Source organism: Colobus angolensis, unplaced genomic scaffold, assembly GCF_000951035.1.
Source record: "Colobus angolensis palliatus isolate OR3802 unplaced genomic scaffold, Cang.pa_1.0 Scaffold55, whole genome shotgun sequence".
Classification (NCBI taxonomy): Eukaryota; Metazoa; Chordata; class Mammalia; order Primates; family Cercopithecidae; genus Colobus; species Colobus angolensis.
Genome location: NW_012119043.1, coordinates 2,110,302 through 2,116,919, shown reverse-complemented (window position 1 = coordinate 2,116,919; position 6,618 = coordinate 2,110,302).

The following is a 6,618-nucleotide window of genomic DNA, read 5'->3' as shown; positions in this document are numbered from 1 at the left end:
GGCTTCAGGAAAGTCACAGAACCTTTCTGAGCCTCAGTTTCCTTCACCATCAATGACACTAAAAACAATACAATTGTAGCTGAGACACCAAGCTGACAGGAGAAGATGCAGTGTGTAAAAGGGCAAAGCACGGCTGCATGCAGCCAAAAATAATATTAACATATCTGTACTAATCATACGTCACAATGTCAGCAATAACTACATTATTGTTCATAATACCTACAGCTATTAGCATTGCAAATAATATAATAGAGTTAAGCCTTGATCATAATATAATAGTGTTAGTGTGCAGGTCAAGAGCAAAGCAGCAAGGGAGGTGAGGAGCAGCAGGGTCCTTTCTGGGGCTGCTTCCCTGGGCTCCAGGCTATGGACAAGAACTTGCCCCCGGCTGACCTCACAGCATGGCGCTAGCCCAGCAATCGGGATCACCGCAGAGTGAAATAAACTGGACCAAAGAAAGTGAAGGTCCTGGCTTGATGGTGGTGACCTTGGCAATGGAGGCGTTGCTGTCTAGGGCCCCAGGGAGGGAAGAGGTTTAGAAGATGTGGACCATTCAGCAGTATTTAATTTAGTGAGGGCCAGTCATAGCATGGTTCACGAAAAGAAGGTCAGGCCTGACAAATCTGGCTGAATTCTCTGAATACATCCCCAGAAAGGGGAGACAACGGTTCCATAAGGGGCGGTTTATCTGCATTTCAGGGAGGCACCAGATCTGGAAGGACAAAACTGATTGACTTGCAAACGCCTCTACGCCACTTTAGGGAAGGGAAATTAAACTGGGACAAAAGGAGTTTAAATCAGAGAAACCTATTCTACCCAAAGAAAAAGCCTTATTAAAAAAAAATAACAAGAGTGGAGAAAAGAAAAAGGAAGTAGGGAGAAGCAGGATTCTTCGGGTTGGAAGACCACGGAATGGAAAGGCCCATTTTTAAAGAAGAGACCCTTTGGTGGCCAACCTCAGAAATGTGGGTTTGTACAATGTCATGACACCATCAAAGTAAGGAACTGAGTGCTCAGGAATCAACCCTTACTTGCAGCAAACCTGATGGACTCAGCAGCCTCCTCGTGACAGGGCCAACCAAGAGGCAGAGAACTTGGAGAGGCGGCATTCTAGACCAGCCCCGAGCAGGGAGAGGGCAGCTAGTGGTGTCATTGTCGGGAAGCATAAGCTGCGTGGAGGCAGGAATGGCAGCAAAAACATGTCCCAGCAGATTTCCCCCAAGTCAGGTATAAATGTGGACCTCAAGTTACCTCTCTGATTCTCCTTATGTGGAAAATGAGGATCCTATGAGCACTCTTGCAGACGCAAGCAGAAGGGGAGAGAGCCTTGGTGACAGAAACATATCTTAAGCTATTAGCTGGGTGCAGTGGCTCACACCTTTAGTCCCAACACTTGGAGGCTGAGGCAGGAGAATTGCCTGAGCCCTATAAGTCTGAGACCAGCCTAGAAAACAAAGACAGACCTCATCCCTAAAAAACAAAAACAAAAAGCAATTAGCTGGGGGTGGTGGTGCATGCCTGTAGTTCCAGTTACTCAGGAAGCTGAGGCAGGAGGACACCTTGAGCCCAGGAGTTCGAGGATACAGTGAGCTATGACTTCATAATTGCACTTTTGCCTGAGAGACAGAGTATGACTCTGTCTTAAGAAAAATAAGAAAATAATTTTTAAAAAAGATACCACAGATTAGGGGGCTGACAGCACAACGGATTGTTTTGGCATGCTCATTAACCAACACCCTAGCCTTCTCTGCAACGGGTATCCGGCCTCTTGGAGGATTCCCCGAATATTTTATTAGTACTGGGGACAAAGATGGATCTCTACAAACACACCCTCATTCTCCACTGGCATCTCCCAAGAGAAAGGGTTGACTGGATTGGATTTCACCACCCAATAAGGAGCCTACTCAATGGGCAAGGTCTGAGCAGAGACACCTCCTGATACGTGGCCCTTCCCCAGTCGCAGCCTGTTAAAGACGCTGATTTCACTACATGGCAGGAATCACAAAGAATCTGTGAGGATCATGGGCAAAATAGGCTTACGATAATTTTCATTTTTCCAGGCAGGTGGGGATACCATCCACGTTAGTGGGCTGGAGTAGATAACCAACAAGGAAAAGAATATAAGCACCCAGTATGGTGCCAGGTACTTGGAAGGTACTCAGAACTTGTTGGGTCCTCGCCTGTTACGTCACTTCCCGTCTGGGCTCTGTGTAGTGGGAGAAGTGAAGAAACCCCATCTCTATTTGAGAAACAAGAGTGACAATGCTGATAGGATTCTTACTGCAGCATCCATGAGGCTCTCTGAGCCTTAAGACAAGCCCATGATGATTATGCTTGAGGGAAGAGATGTCAGATGCCTTCCCTAAGCTCTCAGAGTGGGTAGCTAATGGGTCCAGGGTTCAACACCCTGGCAGTCTGACTCCAAGTCCTCCCTCTAACCACTATGCCACTTCATGAAGACATAGACATAAAGACTCAGGGGAAGCCAGTTTGACCAAATGAGGCTCATCACCTGCAGCTCCTGAATATTCTCGCAGAGCCCTGGCATCATCTCCCCAAATGCCAGTGAGAGCAGCTTAGGACAATCCCACCATAGGGTGGCAAGGGCCCTGGCTCACCCTCTCTGACAACTACCCCAGACACAGGCTTTATTTTTGTGCTTTTCCAGCGCTTGGGCCTTTGCTCAGGACACTCCTGCAAAGAAAATCTTGCCACTCAAGAAAAGACTTTCTCTTCTTTGAGATAAAACAAACCTAGGAGCACAGTGCCAATCATAACATCTGTCATTCCACTACGGAACTGGGGAAAGGCATTTGAGTGGCGAGAAGTCTGTACGCACACACATGCACACACACGGACACACATATGGAGCTATACACCAACACTCTTCTCGGAGTTGGACCACTCCAAGACACTTTTCAAAGCAGAGTCTATTTTTTAAACAGAAAAAAGTGAAACATCTTCTTGACTTGAGTTCTTTAAAGAGATGCCCATGTAGGAGCTACTTCACTATAAGGAAAACAATGGTACAAGGTCCAGTCTAGTGCCAGATTTCTGACTTGGGCAGTCCATGAGACCGCCACTGCTTTCTCCACAGCTTCCTGTGGGCTGGCTACTCAACCTCAGACCAAAGGTCTCAAAACCAGACCGCAGACACCACCCAGTCCATGCTTGAGGCAGCCACTGTTTAATTCACAGCTTCCTGTGGGCTGACTATTCAACCTTAGACCAAAGGTCTCAAAATCAGACCTCAGATGACATCCATCCCAAGCTTGAGACAGCCATTGTTTAATCCACAGCTTCTTGTGGGCTGACTATTCAATCTTAGACCAAAGGCCTCAAAACCGGACCGCAGACACCATCCATCCCAACCTTCAGACAGCCACGGTTTAATCCACAGCTTCTTGTGGGCCGACTACTTGACCTTAGACCAAAGGCTTCAAAATCAGACCTCAGATGCCATCCAGCCCAAGCTTGAGACAGTCACTGCTTAATCCACAGCTTCCTGTGGGTCGACTACTCGACCTTAGACCAAAGGTCTCAAAATCAGACCTCAGATGCCATCCAGCCCAAGCTTCTCCCATGGCAGACAAATGAGAATATGGACTCCGGTGAATGTCTGCTTTGGAGCAGTCACCGTGCTCATGTCATCCACCTAATGCCTCCGCTGTGAGGAGGATCCCGTTGTGATTCTCCCATGTTACAGATGCGTACACTCAGGCAGCAGGAAGGATGGTCCAGTCATTCAGCATCGATGACTCTAAGATATGAGGAAGAGACTGGCAAATCTGCATCACTTGTCAATTAGGCTGCTGGAGATTGGGAAAGCAGTCCGTGATGGATTTGTTGCACCACCCACAACTGAGAGCCTTATGTGCCCTAAGTATGTGAATATGGCAGTGGAAAAATAGGGCCTGTGCCCTTATGATGAAGGAAACACCAAACAGATAATAAAACATGGTGAGAGCTTCCACAAAACAAAATACACGATAAAATGAGAGCTGGCAACAGAGAGTTAAATGGCAGAGGGCAGGGGGATACTTGGTGTTGGGAGACTCCTCAGAAGCAGTGGCATTTAAGAGAGGTAAGCTGAGGCTGATGGATAACTAGAAGTAAGACAGGCAGGGAATATTTCAAGCACAGAATGGTATCCATGAAGCTCAAAGCTGGGAAAGAGCTGGGTATGTTTGAGAAAGTCCTCACCTAAGGTGAAACCACCTATGTGTCTACTTCAGATGCAGACTCACAGCCCTAATGCCACCATGGGGATTTATTCAAAAGATTTCACTGATAAAGATGCCTTCCCGGGACCAAACTGAGGGTCAATACAGGTCTCAGGTGTCTCTGAATTCCCCCCTTGATCCCCTGGGGACACCTGGGCATGGGGATAGATGATTGCAATGAGTCTAATTGTATCTGGATTTCTCTACGGCAAATGTGTGCAGAACAGCCCAGCAGAGCCCTTGACTAATGACTTTCAAATATAATTAAAAACATATTTCAATAGAAAGCACATTGCCAAGTCTATACCAGCAAAGTGAAATTAACCTTCAAACCATACTGGAACAACAGTGAATCACAAGGCTTTGTAAGAGATTAGATACACTGTAGCCTAATTATGTTACAATAACTCACCTCATTAATCTCCAAGGAAACAATAACGACAACAGTTAAATACCGTAATTAACAAACCCTATTTCAAACTTGATTTTCATTTTATAGGACTGGGTAATATTATCCAATGTAACTATGCGAAAGACAGGATGTCAGCAGAGCAACCTGGTTCTTTTAAAGGCTCTTGGCTAACAGAGTTCAATACTTCGGATTTATGACTCCACCACGTAAGGATTCTGCTTAGAGCCCAACCCACGCAGCAAAAATATTGTGCTACGGGGTCAAGATGCCACAGACTGTCAAGACCTTCCAGGTAGCTTTCTCCCCTCCATAAAGGGACATAAAATTAAATTTGTGTTTGTCTTTCTATATATGAAACAGTGAATCCTGTGCTTGGCCCTCTGTCTGGGACCTGTTTAGCACTGAGATTCCCTAGTTACAAGTCCTTTGCGAAGGTTTCCCAGTCAGGGTTGTGACAAGTTAGACAATCAAGGGAATAATAATTCACAATGAGCAGATAATAAAGAACCAAAATGTCATGATGATTTCAATAGATGCAGAAAAAGCATTTGACAAAACTCAGCAACCTTTCATGATAAAAACACTCAACAATCTAGGAACATAAGAGAACTTTTTCAAAATGAAAAAGGGAATCTATGAAAACACTCCCAGGTGGCATCATACGCAATGGCCGAAGGCTGAATGCCTTCCCCTAAGATGAGGGACAAGGATGGGTACCGTCATCTCATCTACTGAGCATTATACTGGAGGGTCAAGCCAAGGTGATCGGGCAAGAACAAGAAGTAAAAGCCATCTGGATTGGAAAGGAGGAAGTAGAGATATCTTTATTTGCAGACAATGAGATTTTGAACACAGAAAAGCCAAATAATCCGCACCCACATAACCACGTCCACCCCCACACACAAGTATTAAAACTAATAAATTCAGCAAAGTAGCAGGATATAAGATTAATTTGTGAAAATCAGCTGTATTCCTTTACACTAGTAATGAACAACTATAAATGAAACTAAGGACACAATTTCCTTTACAATAGTATCAAAAAGAATAAACTTAAACTTTAAAATAAACTTAGGAAAATACTTGCGGATAAACATGAAAAAAGAAATGCAAAATTTCCATGCTGACAACTATTAAATATTGATCAAAGAAATTTAAAGGATCCTAAATAAATGAAAAAGAAAATTCACATCCATGGATTGGAAGACACACTAAAATGAAAATACTGCTCAAATTGATCTACAGATTTAACACAATCCCTACCAAATTTTCAATTGCCATTTTGACTGAAATTGACAAGCTGACTCTGAAATTCACTGAAAAATACAAGGGATTCACAATAGTCAAAACAATCCTGAAAACTAAGAACAAAGTTGGAGACTTACACTTCCCAATTTAAAATATTTCTACAAAGCTACGGGAATGAAGATAGTATGGTACTGGCCTAAGGACTGATTTATACAAATTAATGGACTAGAACTGAGAGTAATAAATAAATCCTTTTATTTATGAGTAAGTGATTTTTGACAAGGGTATAAAGGGCATTCAAGGTGAAAAGAATAATCTTTTCAACAAACAATGTCAGAACTGAATAACCGCATACAAGAGAATGAAGTTGAACCTTCTTCCATCACAGAAAAAAAATGAACTCGAAATGCACCATAGACCTAAATGCAAGAGCTAAAACTCCAAGAGTCTTAGAAGATATAGGAATACAGCTTTACAATCTTGACTTAGGTAAAGCCTTGCTAATAGATATCAATAAAAGCACAAACGACTAAAGAAAAAGTAGCTTCATTGCGATTAACAAAACTTGAAAACTTTATGCTGAAAAGAATAACATTCGGAAAGTTAGCTAATAATAGCAATAGCAAACACAACCTGTAGAGTGGGAGAAAATATTTGAAATTACACATTTGATCAAGGACTAGCATCCACAACATATAAACAGCTCTCACAACTCAGTATCAAAATATAAATAACCCA